Here is a 16,901-nt window from a genome sequence, read left to right on the forward strand (position 1 = left end):
AGAAAGGGGACATGAGAAAGCCAAAACTATTAATCTATTAATGATAAACTTCCCTGATTCCCATGGCCCACCTTCATGCCCCAAGCATGTATTCCAGAATAAATAGTTGACTTTCCCAGAAACGTTGTTAATAACTATTATATATAGATATATAATATATGAATATATGTTTATATTAATATGTATGAGATAATATATAAATATATGTTTGCTTTAGATATATACCAGATACTATATTTATAATATATATATATATATTTATATCAGATTTTTTAATGGGTGTTTGTGTGAAAGGGATTCTTCATTCTTCATCATGTGCACTGTTCCCAGAGATTTGGTCTCAATTATGTAAAGAGGAAACATGGGTGGCTAAGGAGAACAGTATAATGTATTCAATGTATGCTTTTATAGAACTACATTTTAATGTAGTGGAAAAATAATAAACTACTTTGTGGCTTATTATTTCCAGTGCTAGTAAGGTTTTCTATAAAAGAGAAACTACCATTCTAAAGTGGTCAAGGTAGGATAACCACTATAACAAACTACCCCACAATTTCACTGGATTAAAACAGCAAAGCTTTCTTAATTACCTGTGTTATGGTCCAGTGCAAGTATCCAGGTGCTCTGTTCCATGAAATGACTCAGGAACCTACGGTCCGTAATGCCTCAGGGGAATCGTCTTCCCCTGAGGGGAGAGGAAGACAAAAGGAGAGGGAGGAAAGAGAAGTGGGGGGAGGGAAGCAAGCAGATGGAGGGGGGGGAAACGAGGGGAGGGGAGGGCAGGAGAGAAGAGAGGAGAGAGAAAAAAGAAGAAGAGGAGGAGAAGAAAGAAGATAAGGGGGAGGAGAGAGACAGAGACAGAGAAAAAAATGTAAGTGGAATATTTACAGGATTTAAACACCAAGCATGAATTCCATATAATTTTCTTTATATGTCATTGGCTGTCAATCATATGACCCAATCTAATTTCTAACCACAGAGGAAGTTGAGAAAGGTAGTCCAGCTTCATTCCCAGGAAGAAAAAGAAATGGGAGTTGTTAAAGATGTAGCACTGTTTGGCCGGACGCAGTGGCTCACGCCTGTAATCCCAGCACTTTGGGAGGCTGAGGCGGGCGGATCACGAGTTCAGGAGATCGAGACCATCCTGGCTAACAGGTGAAACCCCGTCTCTACTAAAAATACAAAAAAATTAGCCGGTTGTGGCGGCGGGCGCCTGTAGACCCAACTACTTGGGAGGCTGAGGTAGGAGAATGGTGTGAACCCAGGAGGCAGAGCCTGCAGTGAGCCGAGATCGCGCCACTGCACTCCAGCCTGGGTGACAGATCAAGACTCCGTCTCAGAAAAAAAAAAAAAAAAAAAAAAAAGATGTACCACTGTTTCTGTCACAGTGGCTTTCCAATCCCCAGGGTCTTGAAAGAGTCCAGAGTCCCGGTTGTCATCTAAATGTTGCTATTGCTTGGACTGCTGGGCTTTTGAATCTTGGAGACCCTCAGATATTTTTCAAAGGTTATATCTGTCCTTCTTTTGTATTTCTCTCTATTTGATTTGGTGTTACACAAGAAGATAAGTACAAAAAAATAGTGGGGATTGAAATGTGTGGATATGTACACATATACCCAGGGTTAGGCAATACAGGAGAAAATAAGGTGGGGTGTACGTAATCTATCAAGATAAAACACTGCGTTTAGTCATGTTGGAAAACAGTCAAACAGGGCTTTTTCTTTTTTTTTTTTTCCATACGCGGATTTACACAGTGACTCAACTCCTATGAGGGGACCTTTTCTTCAGTCTTACAAAATGCTCATTGACTTTAGTTTCCCCACTATAATAAATCTTTTTTCAAACAAAATAATCCATTCTCTTCATCAAGAACATCAGGAAGTATACATACAATTATACTAGATATTCCCACCATTTCTGTAATGAATGAAAATCATGGACAACCAGGGTACTAGGACTCTTCAAATTTATCCTTTTCATATTTTTACACTAATTAGTCTGAAACATTAAATATGCATCTCCCTAAGGGTAGAATAGTTCAATCACAACCTCGTAGAAAGCCACTGTTACCAGTACAGTGTTTCCCTCAGCCGTGGTTGCACTTTCTGCAGTTTCAGTTACCTGTGGTCCACCATGGCCTGAAAATACTAAATGGAAAATTACAATAGAAATAGACAATGCATAAGTTTTAAATTGCACCATTCCGAGAAGCATGATGAAAATCTTGTGCAGTCCCACTCCTTCCCACCCAGGACATGAATCCACCCTTTGTCCGACCTATTTATGCTTTCTAAGCTACCCATTCCTGAGTCACTTAGTAGCCACCCTCGACTGTCACGGTATCACAGAGCATGTGTTCAAGTAATGCTTCTTTTACTTAATTGTTCTATTTTGTTATGAGTTATTGTGGCTAATCTCATACTGTGCCTAACTTATAAATTAAAGTCTATCATAGGGAGGTAAGTACAGTTAAGTTTTCAGTTAATGTCATACATAGGTTATTGAAAACTGGGACTGTAACTGAAACAATTTATAAGAAAATCATTTTTTTTTTCTCATCAACATTATAAAGAAACAATTTTGAACTAAACGATGTTATCTGAGGACCTGCTATATGTTGTTTCACTTAAAGTCACATGTCCAAGAACCTATGGATGTCATTGAGGACTTACTATTACAGAAAAAAAACATAGTAAATATAGGGTTCAGAATTGTCTACAGTTCTAGGTATTCACTAGGAGTCTCAGAATGTATCCCCCACGGATAAGGCGGGCGCGGGGGAGAGGGGGGCTCCTGCATAGCTAGTAAGAATAGAAGATACCCAAATTTGGATTTGAGATTCTATCCTGGCTCTGCTATTTACTGTCTATATGTTTTTAAGCACATAAATAAGTAAATATAATACCTTAATGAAGATTACTATAACTATTATTGTTATTATGCTATTATTTAATGTCTAGGGTAGTTATAATAACGAAATATAACATTAATTATGTAAAAACTGTAATTTTAGCCTAGAATGGTAGCATTATATTAAACATAAAAGGGCCTAATTTGTTCATTTTTAAAATAAATAGATATCAAAAAAATGCTTATTAATGCCAAACATTATTCTAGGTAAACAATTCTATGTTAAAATACAGAACTCTTTAGTTCTGAATTAAAATGTGTAACATAAATTAAATTACTGCTCATAATGTTCAATTTGTAAAATCAAGTTAAAGAATGTACCTTAAAACTATGGTTGTTCCCTCCCCACACAAACACAGATGTCATCTTTCCTTGGCGCAATGAACACATTATAATTTTAAAAAGTTAAGGCATTTATTAAAAGTAAAAGAAATGGGTAAATGGCATGGAATACTATGCAGCCCTAAAAAATGATGAGTTCATGTCCTTTGTAGGGACACGGATGAAACTGGAAAACATCATTCTCAGTAAACTATCGCAAGGACAAAAAACCAAACACCGCATGTTCTCACTCATAGGTGGGAATTGAACAATGAGAACTCATGGACACAGGAAGGGGAACATCACACTCCGGGGACTGTTGTGGGGTTGGGGAGGGGGGAGGGACAGCATTAGGAGATATACCTAATGCTAAATGACGAGTTAATGGGTGCAGGAAATCAACATGGCACATGGATACATATGTAACAAACCTGCACGTTGTGCACATGTACCCTAAAACCTAAAGTATAATAAGAAAAAAAAAAAAAAGAAATGGGTAAATGGTCACAAGTCACCTTTAAAATAATTACAGAAGCATATTTTGTGATATTTATTAATTTCTGGTTGAGCTATTCTAAAAGTAAGAACTTCCTCTGATTCAAGATAGTTTGACTTTTAAGTGCAAATAGTACTCAATAATGATAATAATAATTGTACATAACAGTCCCTGAGAACTTCTTTGTGTCAGGTACATAAGCTATTTCATGTCATATAAATAATTATACTTAACTCTCACCACATCTCAATATGATATCACCATTTGGGAGATGATAAAGCTGATGCAGATACCGTGTAATATAATTGCTTTTGCTATTTCTTTTTATAGTCAGATAAAATAGTCACATTTTGGGAAGTTTTTAGGTACAGTGTTTCCAGAAGAAAAAAAAAAGATTTCTTTGCCTTTGATTTAACAGGTATTATTCATCTGCTCTGGTCTATCATAGGAGAAATGTCTTGAGCTTTAGCATCAGACAGATCTGTGCAGTATCTCAGCTCTATCCCTTACCATCTTTGTCATTTTCAACAAGTAACTAAATATCTCTGACCTGTTTTCTCAGCTACAAAATGAGGTAATAATACCTGATGCATGAATTCTTTTGGGGAAAGTCAAAATATTATATAATGAAAGCAATGCTCAGGAAATGGAAGATGATGTTATTTAGACCTGAATTGGGTATGGAAATAAAATAAGTAAAGAACAACTTAATTCCCTGCTCTTTGTGGCTTGTGCAACCTCATGAGACAAACAGATGCATCAGGAATCCAGCTGTAATATACAACTGTCAGAGAAACACTTTTAACCAAAGTACGATGTCCTGTGGGAATACAGTAGAGAAATGATTAGTTCTGATTTGATTAACATTTTTGCTTAATACATTTGTTATAGTAAATAAACAAGTTTGTTTAGAAAACAGCACCAGTCCTTGTTCAACACATTTCATAAAGAAATTCATCCATGGTTTCAATATGCACCCTTGGTTATTCTATGGAGAGTTAAATAATAATTTTATAACTTTGGTGATATTAAGAGGGGGGTTATATATCTCTTCATTCAGTCTCCTATATATTCAGACAGAAAAAGTGAGGACAAAATAAAGCTTCTTGTAAAAGTTTGCCAAGCAACTTATTGGTAACTTTACAACTTCTCAAACCCAGATTTGATAGCATCTACTCAATTAAGGTTTTCAAGACAGACCAAGAGAATGATACATTAAGGCAAAATTGTCGCATCTGGTTTAAAACAGCATGGCCCAAGGAAGGTTATACAGAAACCTTGAGGCTTAAATATAAATTATTGCAACAATAAAAATAAAGTTTCATGTATCAAAGCTGAAACGCAGCTATTGTAACAAGAGAATCAATAATTCCTCTTCAATAGCAATTTGCCTTACTTGATTCTGCATTCCAGAAACAGTGAAAACATTTTTCTGTGATTCCATTAGCAATAAATTACATCTTGAGCAAGTGAAATCATGTAAAGTGGGGCTTTTGTGATTGTTGAAAAAGCTAATTCTTTATAGTTAAAGACCAAACAATAAATAAGAAGAAAACATCACCTTTCTCTCACTGCACTGCCAGTGGAGATGTAGTTTATCCCTGAGCAACCTAGAGACAGAGTAAATCCCCTGCCAATCAAAGGCAATCCCAGATGGGCATTTCACACATTGGAAATACATAACTCTAATACTGATAGGGTTTATTTTACTTCCCAAATTCTTCCATACTTCCATTTTCTTTTTACATTTATGCTAAACTTGTCATACAGACAAAGAACATAAGGATTGATGTTTTGATCCTTTTTTCAAGAAATTTATCTACAGGGCAAATACAGATAAACTGCTGCCCTCTTTGAAAATCTTAAACTACTACATGGAAACACTGCAGTTGAAAAATTTTTAACCACTGGACTATTTGTTTTACTAAAAGAGAATTAATTTTTGTAAAATTAAATCACTCATGATTTCACATATTATCATTTCGCTTGCTAGTCTTTCTCTTTTTAACCCTTTTTTCTAGAATCTAAGTAGTGATTATATTTGAGGTGTTTCATTAATTGAGTTTTTTACCCCCTTTATCTACATTTATGAAAATGAGTTCAGATGATGATTTGAAAGTGTTTGTATTTTGTTTAATGAGAATCTACAGCTTTTAAAAATTAACATGTGTAAGTAAATAATAAAGAGAAAAATGTTTTATAGAATGCTACCAACATCTTATAATGAAGTAGTTAAGCCACGTTAATCTAAAAACAACCATGACCAAAAGAAGATGTTAATTAGAGACTTAAAAATCAAGTTGGAATGAAAATACTTGAGCTTCTAGTGCTTGCCATTTGTTTCTCCTTAATGTGAACATAAACTCCTTACCACAGTGAATTACTCTGTATTCAACATTTGATGAAGTTGTAAAAGCTGAGAATTCACCTTTCTATACCATTACGGTATGTTATGAGGTTGAGATGTTTCATTAGCGAAAGAAATATGTTGTTCTCTCAAATTACTATGTATGTGTGTGTGCGTGTGTGTACGTGCATGAACACATGTGCGTGTATATAATCATTTATAAGATGATTTCACATGAAAAAATAATGTTTTATTATCATCATTAATATTTAAATGGTTGTTATAAACTAATGAGCTTATTCCAAAATGCCTACTCGACCTTTGAAGAACAAGAGGGATGACAGAAAACTGTGGGGTTTTTTTTCAAGCTGAATATTTCTAGTTGTGACCAAGTGTAGCTGCTATTCTATCTTTAAACTATTAAAAAGTATGTAATAAAATAAATTCTTACAATATAACATTAATAACCACAGTTCTAACATAGGATATATGCTCACAATATTTTGACCCAAATAATCCTGCATAAAGTGATTTCAGTATTGGATTAATGAATTACTAAGCATTTCCTTAGTAATTAGCTTCAAATCCAATATTTTCCCTGTTTAGTGTCTCCTATCGCACTTAGCCACCTTCTGGGAATGTAACAGAAAGCATTGAAAGCCATTTTCTTTCTCTCTAGCACTAACTCTTGTAATGAAAATTAGTCAACAGCAATGTGAAGAAGTCCTGGTGGCAGCCATCGCAGGGAAAATGATCTCATCATCTTCCATCCTTTAAACTCTGTGTATACACACATCGATTTGGGCTGTCTTATTCAAAAAATTCAATCCAGAACTAGGGAAGTTAAATGTTTCTCTGAACCAAAAGATTACATAGGAAGCGATAAATCAAGAGATATTTAATGTATTTTTCTACTATGTACAAAGTATCGTACTAGGTGCCAGGGGAATTGTTTGAAGTCTAAAATCTTCTGAGTCGAAAGCATAAAATCAGAGTGGAAAGACATGAGTCCTCTCTCAGTTCTGCAAATCGAGGCAAAATATGATACGTCTTTAAACTTAGGTAAAGTTGTAATTCCAGATACAACTCACTACCCTTAACCTCCAAGAATTTGTGATCTCATTAACATAGACATGTGATCTCAAATTAACGAAATTCAAGGTAAAGCATAATAAAGCCCATATGAGTCCATGACTGTGTCATTGCACAGAAAGGGCATATGATCATAGATTACATTGTAGAAACGTTCCTTACCTCTGTGTGCTAAGATTACATCCTGTGACGTAACTACAGGTTGTTATGTACCATTTCTAAAATTATTGAACACCTTCAATGTACCTGGCAGTGTTTTAAGGGCTAGGAATAAAGAGTGAAAACACACACATGCACACACACACACGCACTCCAAATACCAGATTTCAAGGATGATACAATCTCTTGGTAGGAATCATGCAATAAATAAGAGAGTAAAACACACAGCAAGTCAGATCATGAAAAGTGCTATGAAGACAAAATCGCCAGAGGAAGCCATGGGTGTCCTGGGAGGAGAAAGGGAGAGTTTCCACTGGGCCTTGTGGGCATTTCAAATACCTAAATTTTTACTCTCGATAATTTGGAAAATCACTGAATTTTGTGTGGAAAGAGATGTGGTATCAATTTAAAACTATCAATTTGGCTAGGTGAGAATCAGAGAGACCTGTTTGGAGGCTGTTGTTGTATTCCAGTTTAGCAAGCGGAGACCAAGTGGAGGTGTGAGAAGGTAAAGCCAACAGAATTGCTGATGGATTAACAGATGGGAATAGAGGAAAAGAGAGTCAGGAATGATTCTGTATGAACTATTGGAAACTGCAGGTGCCAAAGACTGCAGGAGTAGCAGATTTGGGGATAGAGATAAGGTGTGGAATTTCACAAATGTTAAGTCTGAGAGATCTATTAGAGTATGGAAGTCTTCTTGCTCAAGCTGCATGGAGTCTTACCCAGTTCCCTTTCAGCGCTGTTGTGGTCTGGGTAAATTGGGACTGTGTTGATGCCCTTACGAGGAAGTAGGAGCCTTTCTCTTTCTACATGTGCACAGGCAGCTCAGCCCCTGTTCCCTAAAGCCCTGTGCTGTTTCTACTGATAAAAAACAATTGAAAAGTCTGTTTGCAGCATCCTTACAGACTCAGTGGTCATACATGACTGCGACTGTTCAGTAACCAAACAATGGTTCTTTCGTACTCCAGTGTGATCCAGTAGGGATTTTGACACAGTACTCACATCTAAAATCCCTATGTATCCATGTCTTCAAAAGTGAGTTTTCTTATAACAACTCATTTAAAAAGCTTCCGCTGCCATGCACACATTACTTTGTTTATGAAATATTTCTAGAAATTCCCTTTTGCTTTTCTTTCAGTATATACACTCTAATTCTTAATTTCTTAAAATGAATTGACCATCTTATATTAAATGGATACTGAATCGATATTATTTATTTGAAGATAATGTTGATTAATATTTAGAGAGATCCAAGTTATGCAAAATAAATGTCCCTGGGGAGCAGGTTATTAAAATAAATTTTAGGAAACTTGCCAAGCCTGGAATCGTAAGAATAACCTAGGAAGGAGTCTTTAAATATTCAGACAACATCACCATCTATCTGCCAGCCAACACCTGCCCTACCTCTGTGTAATTCTCTTCCAATGGTTTTAGAATAGGCCCCAGAATCTGTACTTAACATGCATTCATTTGTTCTGATTGGCCAAATATAGAAACCACTAGAAAAGGAATTCCTTTATGTCTGTAAAAATAACCTTGATTGCATGATATGAAATAGATCAGAAATAATATTATTAAAATATCTTCTATTGAAATCACTACTCTCAGAGTAACTTAAAAAATGAAAAAAGAAAAACTAATGTCTTTTGTTTCCTGTATTGGACTTTATCTGATATACAAATGAATATAACTTAATATTATGTATGCCATCCTTATTCTCAGCATCAATACATTCTCCTTCTTTTATATAGCATTTAATCATATATTACTCTTTGGTTTTAAAAGCAAAGTGAGTATTTAGCCCTGTGTATTTTGCACGCCAAGTATTAGTGTTGTGTAGCATTCATTCCCTACAGCACGCGAAGAAGATTTGGAATCTGCAACATTGTCTACAGTTCATTTAATTATGATTGCATATTTGGTTAGGGACAAAGTAAATTGAATGAAGCACTAAAATCAAACATCCTTTTAATTAAATTAGAAAGAGACTGACTTCGTCTTAGATATTGTTTATTTTTATTAATAGAATGAGAATACTATGTCTCCAAAGAAGGTGTCATAATTTCTTTGAAATAAAGATACTTTTTTCCAGCTCCATTGTCTAAAAGCTTGAATTTGACCCATGTTTCATCTAGTTTAATATTTAATAATTTCTTCTGCAAGAAGACTTTTAATGCATAAAATGTTATATAAATTATTGTTGGTACTGATGTACTTTATGTAGTAATTTGCACATTTGCAGATTAGGTACAGATGGAATTTACCCAAATCATGCAAGATTTAGGAAAATTCACAGCCTTCAAAACTAGTGGCCAGGCCTGGCGCAGTGGCTCACGCCTGTAATCCCAGCACTTTGGGAGGCTGAGGCGGGCGGATCACAAGGTCAGGAGATCAAGACTATCCTGGCTAACATGGTGAAACCCCCTCTCTACAAAAAAAAAAAATACAAAAAATTAGCTGGGTATGGTGGCGGGCGCCTGTAGCCCCAGCTACTCGGGAGGCTGAGGCAGGAGAACCGTGTGAACCTAGGAGGCAGAGCTTGCAGTGAGCCGAGATGTGCCACTGCACTACAGCCTGGGCGACAGAGTGAGACTCTGTCTCAAAAACAAAACAAAAAACTAGTGGCCATTACTTAGGCTCAGTAGACTAAACAATTCCCCCTCAAATGAAAGAAATAGTACAGCTGTCTTTAGAATTCATTACAACAAAGCATGAAAAGCCTTATCTCACTGATACCTCTGCCAAATTTTAAAAATTTTAATGTTGTATTAAGAAACATATTTTACTACATGAACCACTATGTACATTCATCTCCATATTACCAAACTCTCATAATTAAGTCACCAATCTGTTATGGTAAATATTTGAATTGGCTATTCATATATATGATAGTTACAATTGAGATTTTTTTTTTTACAGAGAAACTCTTTGGGCATATACTGATATTTCAATTAATTTCGAATAGCATTACATGCTTTTCCATACTTAAGCAAAGTCCAAGTAACTAAGTGTACTTCTCTGTAAAATGACAATTTTACTCATGGAGGGGAATTCTTTGACAAATAAAATATATTATGACATATAGAATATATATAGCATGGTATGGAGTTTTTACAATGGTAATAGCAATCTGCTACAATCTGTTCCATGGGATATTATTATTTGAACTCCACTAATTATAAACAATATTTCTGACATATCTGTTTGCTGATTTATTCATACAAATTTGTATAGGCCGTGAAAAGTCCATTGTTTCTAGTCATAGGTTGTCTTATTGCTACTGGACATGCATTCTTCAAAATGATATTTTTGTTCCTCCACGAATACTAAAAGTTTTCATACTAAAATCTGAAAGAAAACAGTCAAATTGAAATAAGACTTAGTTTGCATCCAAGTGTAAGTAGAGCAGAGACAGTGCAAAGGGAAAGAAGGCATCAAGAGCACCAGGATTTCTGGAGTTTGCCCCAAGTATCATTTTTTATTCTCTCAACTTTTTATTCCTAACCTCCACCTTTCTATTTCCCTTTTGCTTCCCAACAATTTTTTCAGACTTTTCCATCCTACAAAAGCACTGGATTTGTTTTTTTATTTTTTTAAAAAAAATCTTGTATTAGAAAAGAAAAATGACAAAATTAAAATTTGTACCAGGAAATGAAGATAGAATTAGTTATTTTACTAAGGGTTCGTCATAGGATCCATTAAAAACAAACTGCTTTTAAATGGACGTTTGATTCGTAAGTAATTTTGGAACCTGTTCCTGGTATACAATGCTAATCATCATAAAAAAACTGGTACCCCTGAGGCCAGCTAGGTGAAATGACTACCCCAAAATAGCTCAGCAACCTAATAAATGCACTCAATCAAAGATTTCCATTCAATCGTTATCCATACTCAACACCCAGGTAATCACAATTCAGGAAGGTCAGTAGGAACTGAATAACATTACATACATATGTAGAGATTCAGTCTTTAAAATGATTCCCCTCACTTTGAGGTAAATCTCAATAAGAGAACAGTAAATAGATGAAAGAGAATATGTAAACACTTTTTATGCAGGATTCCTATTTTCATTCCTAGATATTGATTGTTTTCCGGAATTTACCGTAACACTTTGTCCCCACAAAAAATATATGACCTCTGTTTTACACAAGTTGTAGACTGTTAAATTAGTAACACACTGAAACAGAAAGATGGGTCTCTAAAAGTGTTAAAAAGGATTCTGTTTACATGACTTGGAATTCCAATGAAACTTAACTGGAGAAACTCTTTAACTTTACTTAAAATTTTGATGTTTTATTATAAATAGATGAAAAGTAAATGCCCAAATTTTCATAGTAATCATTTATTTTCATCATCCATCATTAAATTCATTTCTCTATATTTTGGGTAAATATTTCAAGATCTGGACTTCCTCCTGTCAAAGCACTCATTATTCTGAAATTACCTGTCTTGTTTGTACATTGCCCAAGCCAGCCTGAAAATACCTTCAGTGCAGGAATAGCTTTTTGCGAAATCTATTTCTAGTACTTAACATAAGATAGACAAGCATATCTTAATAATTAAAATGATAGCAATATATAACATTAAGAGCCTATTATATGTCAGGCACTCTTAAGTGCTTAATATATCTTAACTCATACCCTTAGATATTGTTGTTATACCCATTTTACAAATAAACTCAAGCAGAGAGAAATTATGTAACTTGACCAGAATAAAAAAACTGGTAAGTAGAAAAACTGAACTTCTGGGGAGTCTGTCCTCCTCCATACTATGCTGTCATGCCTTGAGTATAAATAAATCCATGGTAAATATTTTCTGGTTGGACAAATAACTACAATGTCAATATGTATGTGGGATGTAGTCAAACAGTAGATCCCAGTTAAATAATAGAAGGGAAAATAATCTGGCTAATGACTAACTCAAACAATTGATTCAGAGACAAGGTATTCGTTAGATGTAAGATGTCTTATAGTTTTGTTGGAGTGGCACAGCTACGACTTAAGGGGTAGCATATTACCTATAGTGATATAAAATTCGTAAATCTGGTCATTAATTGAACGATGTATCAGCTCTCAGAAGCTAAAAGGACCAAGACTTCCTATGGTTCTATTAGAAAAGTAAGGGTGGAAGATAATAACTAAATAAATATGTAAATAAGAAAGGGGGAAGGGAAATCATTTGAGTTACAAGAATCGAATATTTAATTATTTATTTATTTATTTATTGAGATGGAGTCTCACTGTGTTGCCCAGGCTGGAGTGCAGTGGCACAATCTCAGCTCACTGCAACCTCCACCTCCTGGGTTCCAGTGATTCTCATGCCTCAGCCTCCCAAGTAGCTGGGATTACAGCCACCCGCCACCACGCCTGGCTAATTTTTGTATTTTTAGTAGAGATGGGTTTTTGCCCTGTTGGCCAGGCTGGTCTCAAACTCCTGACCTCAGGTGATCCACCCGCCTCGGCCTCCCAAAGTGCTGGGATTACAGGCGTGAGCCACTGAGTCTGGCCTAATTCATTATTAGATAAAGCCTTATGTTAGGACTGCTTGTAAGAGCAATACCCTCACTAAATGTGGTTGATGTGGACGTCTGTGGAAGAATGAAATACAGCTTTATATTTCCCAAGTAGAATCTTCTATCGTCTGCTTGCTAAATATTCATTTATTATGACTTTCAAAGTCCATTTGGAATTAGAAAAATGATGTTACATTTAACATTTGTTTAGACTTAAGATTCATAATTTTAAAATTATGCTCAGACCACAGTGAAAACTACTGCTATTCTTTGTATACTATGCTAACTTCTCTGCTCTGCTGTGGGCAGTGTTAGCCACAGGAACACGGCTACAACTACAATTTATTTAGTCTTTTACACAAAGCCTAAACTCCACGTTTATCTAATCATACTGAGTTCTTCAAAATATTTGATAGGCATGAATGTCATCACAAGTATTGTATACATGAACACTCAAAAAGTCATATGATATTCAGAAAACTGATACATTTTTAAAGCAACTACATGTATAGGCTATTCTACTTACAGCCCCCAAATCTGTTTGTGCTAGCTAAATTCCTGATCGTGTTAGCCTTGTATCATTTAGTCACAAAATAAGTGAGATAATGGGCCATGATGCTATTGTGCATACATGTATAATTGAATATATGTTTTGTACAGTATGCAATAGAATGTAGGTTTTGACATATACTCCTGAATTATCAGTCATCTGTTTACTAATACTTGGACAGTATGTGCATGTATATGTGTTTCTATATGTGTGTTTATGTTTCTGTGTGTAAATGTATGAGTTTGGAAGGTTAAAGGAGAGCTAATGACCTAAATATTTTGAAATGTAGATATACATACCTCATATTTAGAAAGACCTATTAACAATGGTAAATATTATGAGTTTTATTTTTTAAATTAAATAGCCAAAGCATCATGGTCACACACATGCTTTAAGCTGATGATCCAGCATCTATTTTGTTCATGTAGTAAAACCATCTGGCCTCAGATAAATGCATATAAAAATACTTGTTATGCCCACATCTTTTTTTAAAAAGTACAGTATTGGTAAGTTTATGGATTTTAGAGCCTAAATGAAATTGGCAGCCAATATGGAAGGTATCAAGGTTAATAGAGACAAAAGAAGTAGGAGGACAGAGAGCTTGGGGTACCTTTTAGACCAGATATGCTAGTAGTGGCATATTCGGCAAAGTTAGAAGATATATGAAATTCAAACATTGTGCTTCCTTTTGCTAAATTCCTATCTGTAGGCATTGCCTCTTTTTTTCCTTCATATTTTATTTTTTCTGAACTTATTTTCTTTACTCTTTCCCGAGGTAATCTCTTCCAGACATTTGGTGAAAGACTGATGCATGTATATATAAATTTACACCTCCCGTCTTGACCACTACCTTTGGCTCAAATATGAAAGCTCAGTCCCTTATTTAGCATATATCTGAATGTCGTGTAGACATCTAACTTTATCATGTTAAAAACAGAACTTTGGACTAGTCTTTACTAAAGTGGAATAGACATCCATTATCATTGATTGCTCAAGTCAAACCTTTCAATTTTGTTTACCAAACATTTCTCCCTTGCCTAAGAACCCCTTCTGTCTAAATTATCTGCAAGTCTTGTCAGTTATACCTTCTCAGTATATTTTATATCAATTCATTTCTCTTCATACTTACACTGCCCAGCTACTCATACTATCATTATCTCTCACTGTTTGTTATGAGGTTAACTAACTACAGCAGTTCTCAAATGATACCGTTTTGTTCAGCGTTGTTTCATTATAACATTGATGAGGAAAGCAATCAATTCCTAGCTGGGTCACTGTCTATGTGGAGTATGCACATTTTCCCCATGTTGGTGTGGATTTTTTCCAGGTGTTCTGGTTTTCCCATACATCCCAAAGAAGTGCACATGAGGTGAGTCAGCATGCGTACATGGTCCCATCCTTAGTGTGTGTGTACCTGTGTGTGTATGTGTGTGTGTGAGTGTGCTTTGCAATGGGATGGCATCGTGTTCTGGGTTTGTTCCTTGGGCAAGTGTAGATGGTCCCAGCCTGAGTGTGTGTGTGTGTGTACCTGTGTGTGTATACGTGTGTGTGTGAGTGCTCTGCGATGGGACGGCATCCTCTTCTGGGTTTGTTCCTTGTGCTCTTAGATGCTAGGATGGGCTCCAGCTACCTGCGATCCTGAACTGGAATAAATGGATTAAAGAGTGAATGCATGAATGACCGAATATAAATTATTGTTAAATAAAAATGTGTAGGATTACAATAATCACACAAGTGCACAACAGATGAAGCAGTATGAAAGCATTCAGTGATTGTCTTTGAGCTGTGAGGCAATAGCAAGAACTTCTTAAAATTTTCACTTTATAATCAATTATTTCCTAATTTACCTTACTACCACTACAACCACCATCACTCAGTGATTCACCAAAAATTGAGTGACTATCTTGTTTTCATTAATCTTTCTTAAATGTATTTATAACTCACATTAATTTCAATGTTTAATATTTGAAATGTGTCGGATCTTTATTTAGAAGTTTGGTAACTTTTTGTGACCATAAGTATGCCATAGAAATTTTAATCTTGTTTATATCAATTAACCTATGGTAAAATTGGTTTCATTGTATGTTGTTTCACTTAAAGTCACAATTTCTAAGAAGCTATCCTTGATATAGGTGAGGACTTACTGTATTCAGCTTATATTCAAATATTATGGCCTATTGGACAGTGTTCATTCTGACTGGTTGGCAAGTTTTCTGATTGATAAATTCCAAAGGCTACAGGAATCGCTAAATGTTTTGAATCCTGCCCCTAATTCCTCTGTTGTTAGCTTCAATGTATTTTCTGCATCACTGACAAAGGCATTATCTACCTAAAATAAATCGTGGCTTATATCCCCCTCCTGCTTAAAATCCTACAAAGAGTTTCCATTGCTCCTAGAATAAAAGCCTAACTCCTAGCTTTCCTTTAAAAGCTCTGTATAATCTGACACCGCCAACAGGGTAAATCTCATCTCTTACTATTCTTCCCTGGTTGGCAATGCTGTAGGCATGATACCCTCCATTCTGCACGTGGAGCACCCTAAGCTCTTACTCATCTTCACACAACTGTCCCGTCTGCCTGGACCATTCACCCCTTGCTGTTCACTTGGCTGGCTCAATTTCTTTCATGTTTCAGCTCAAAGGTCACCTCCTCAGGGAAGTCATCACAGCCTAAAACAGCTTTACCCCAATGAGTCTTTATTTGATAATACACTTCATTTGTTGTTTCTGTGTTGTATGTCCCCTCTCTTGGAGTATATATAGTTCTATGAGGGCATGGATTTTTATTGTACCTAGTGCTTGAAGCATAGTACATACTCAGTAAATATTAGCTGAATTGTTTAGATCAGTGATTCTCACCTGGGAGGCTGTGTTTTCTAATGAAATTATTCAACAAGTATTTCTTGAGCACCTATTTTGTGCCAGATATTTTGCTACCTGTTGTGAAACTAATACAAAAGGTACAGTCCTTGCCCTGAAGGCTCATAGCCTGAAGTGAGAGATAGCGCTTTTCTCAGACAATTGCAACACTGTGAGGGAAATGCTGAGAGGTTAAGCACAGGTGCTGTGGGAAGAAAGTCAAACTGCAACTGAATGGTAATGGAGTGAGAGAGCAAATTAGAGAAAGCTTTCACACGAGGTAATTCTCACAGTGTGTCTTGACACCAAGTTGAAATGGCTTTAATGGTAGAAATAGCAGCCCTTCCCTGGCAGCGAGGTGCTCCCATGACAGGAAGTTTGGCTAGGTAATATAAAGTCAAGCAGGGCTTTGTTAGACTCTCTGACCATACTGCTTCGGAGGGGTACTCTCTGCTAATAAGGAGCCAGTTCTGCTAAGGATACCTGCCCTACTGTTGAGAAATTCAGGCTCAGGTAAATTTATATTCTCATGGGTTTTTTTCTTTTTACATTTGTCTTTTTCTGTTAGACTGAGAAGCTTAAGGGAGCATACAGATGATACTAGAAAATGGATAGACAGGGGGTGAAGGGAGGGATGGCAGGAAGGCAGAAAA

General features: G+C 35.7%; 1 protein-coding gene across 15 annotated transcripts in view; it reads left to right on the forward strand.

Moving 5' to 3' along the window:
- PTPRD (protein tyrosine phosphatase receptor type D) overlaps positions 1-16,901 on the forward strand; it is a 2,314,079-nt gene that overhangs the window by 1,470,324 nt on the left and 826,854 nt on the right. For 2 of the 15 annotated variants that reach the window (XM_063609873.1, XM_063609874.1), the window contains exon 1: positions 16,542-16,761. The exons of the other annotated variants lie outside the window; for them this stretch is intronic. The gene's annotated coding sequence lies outside the window, so the exon portion shown is untranslated. Of the gene's footprint in view, positions 1-16,541; positions 16,762-16,901 lie in introns of those variants that run through there. 15 annotated transcript variants of the gene reach the window in all.

Source organism: Symphalangus syndactylus, chromosome 9 (assembly GCF_028878055.3).
Source record: "Symphalangus syndactylus isolate Jambi chromosome 9, NHGRI_mSymSyn1-v2.1_pri, whole genome shotgun sequence".
NCBI lineage: Eukaryota > Metazoa > Chordata > Mammalia > Primates > Hylobatidae > Symphalangus > Symphalangus syndactylus.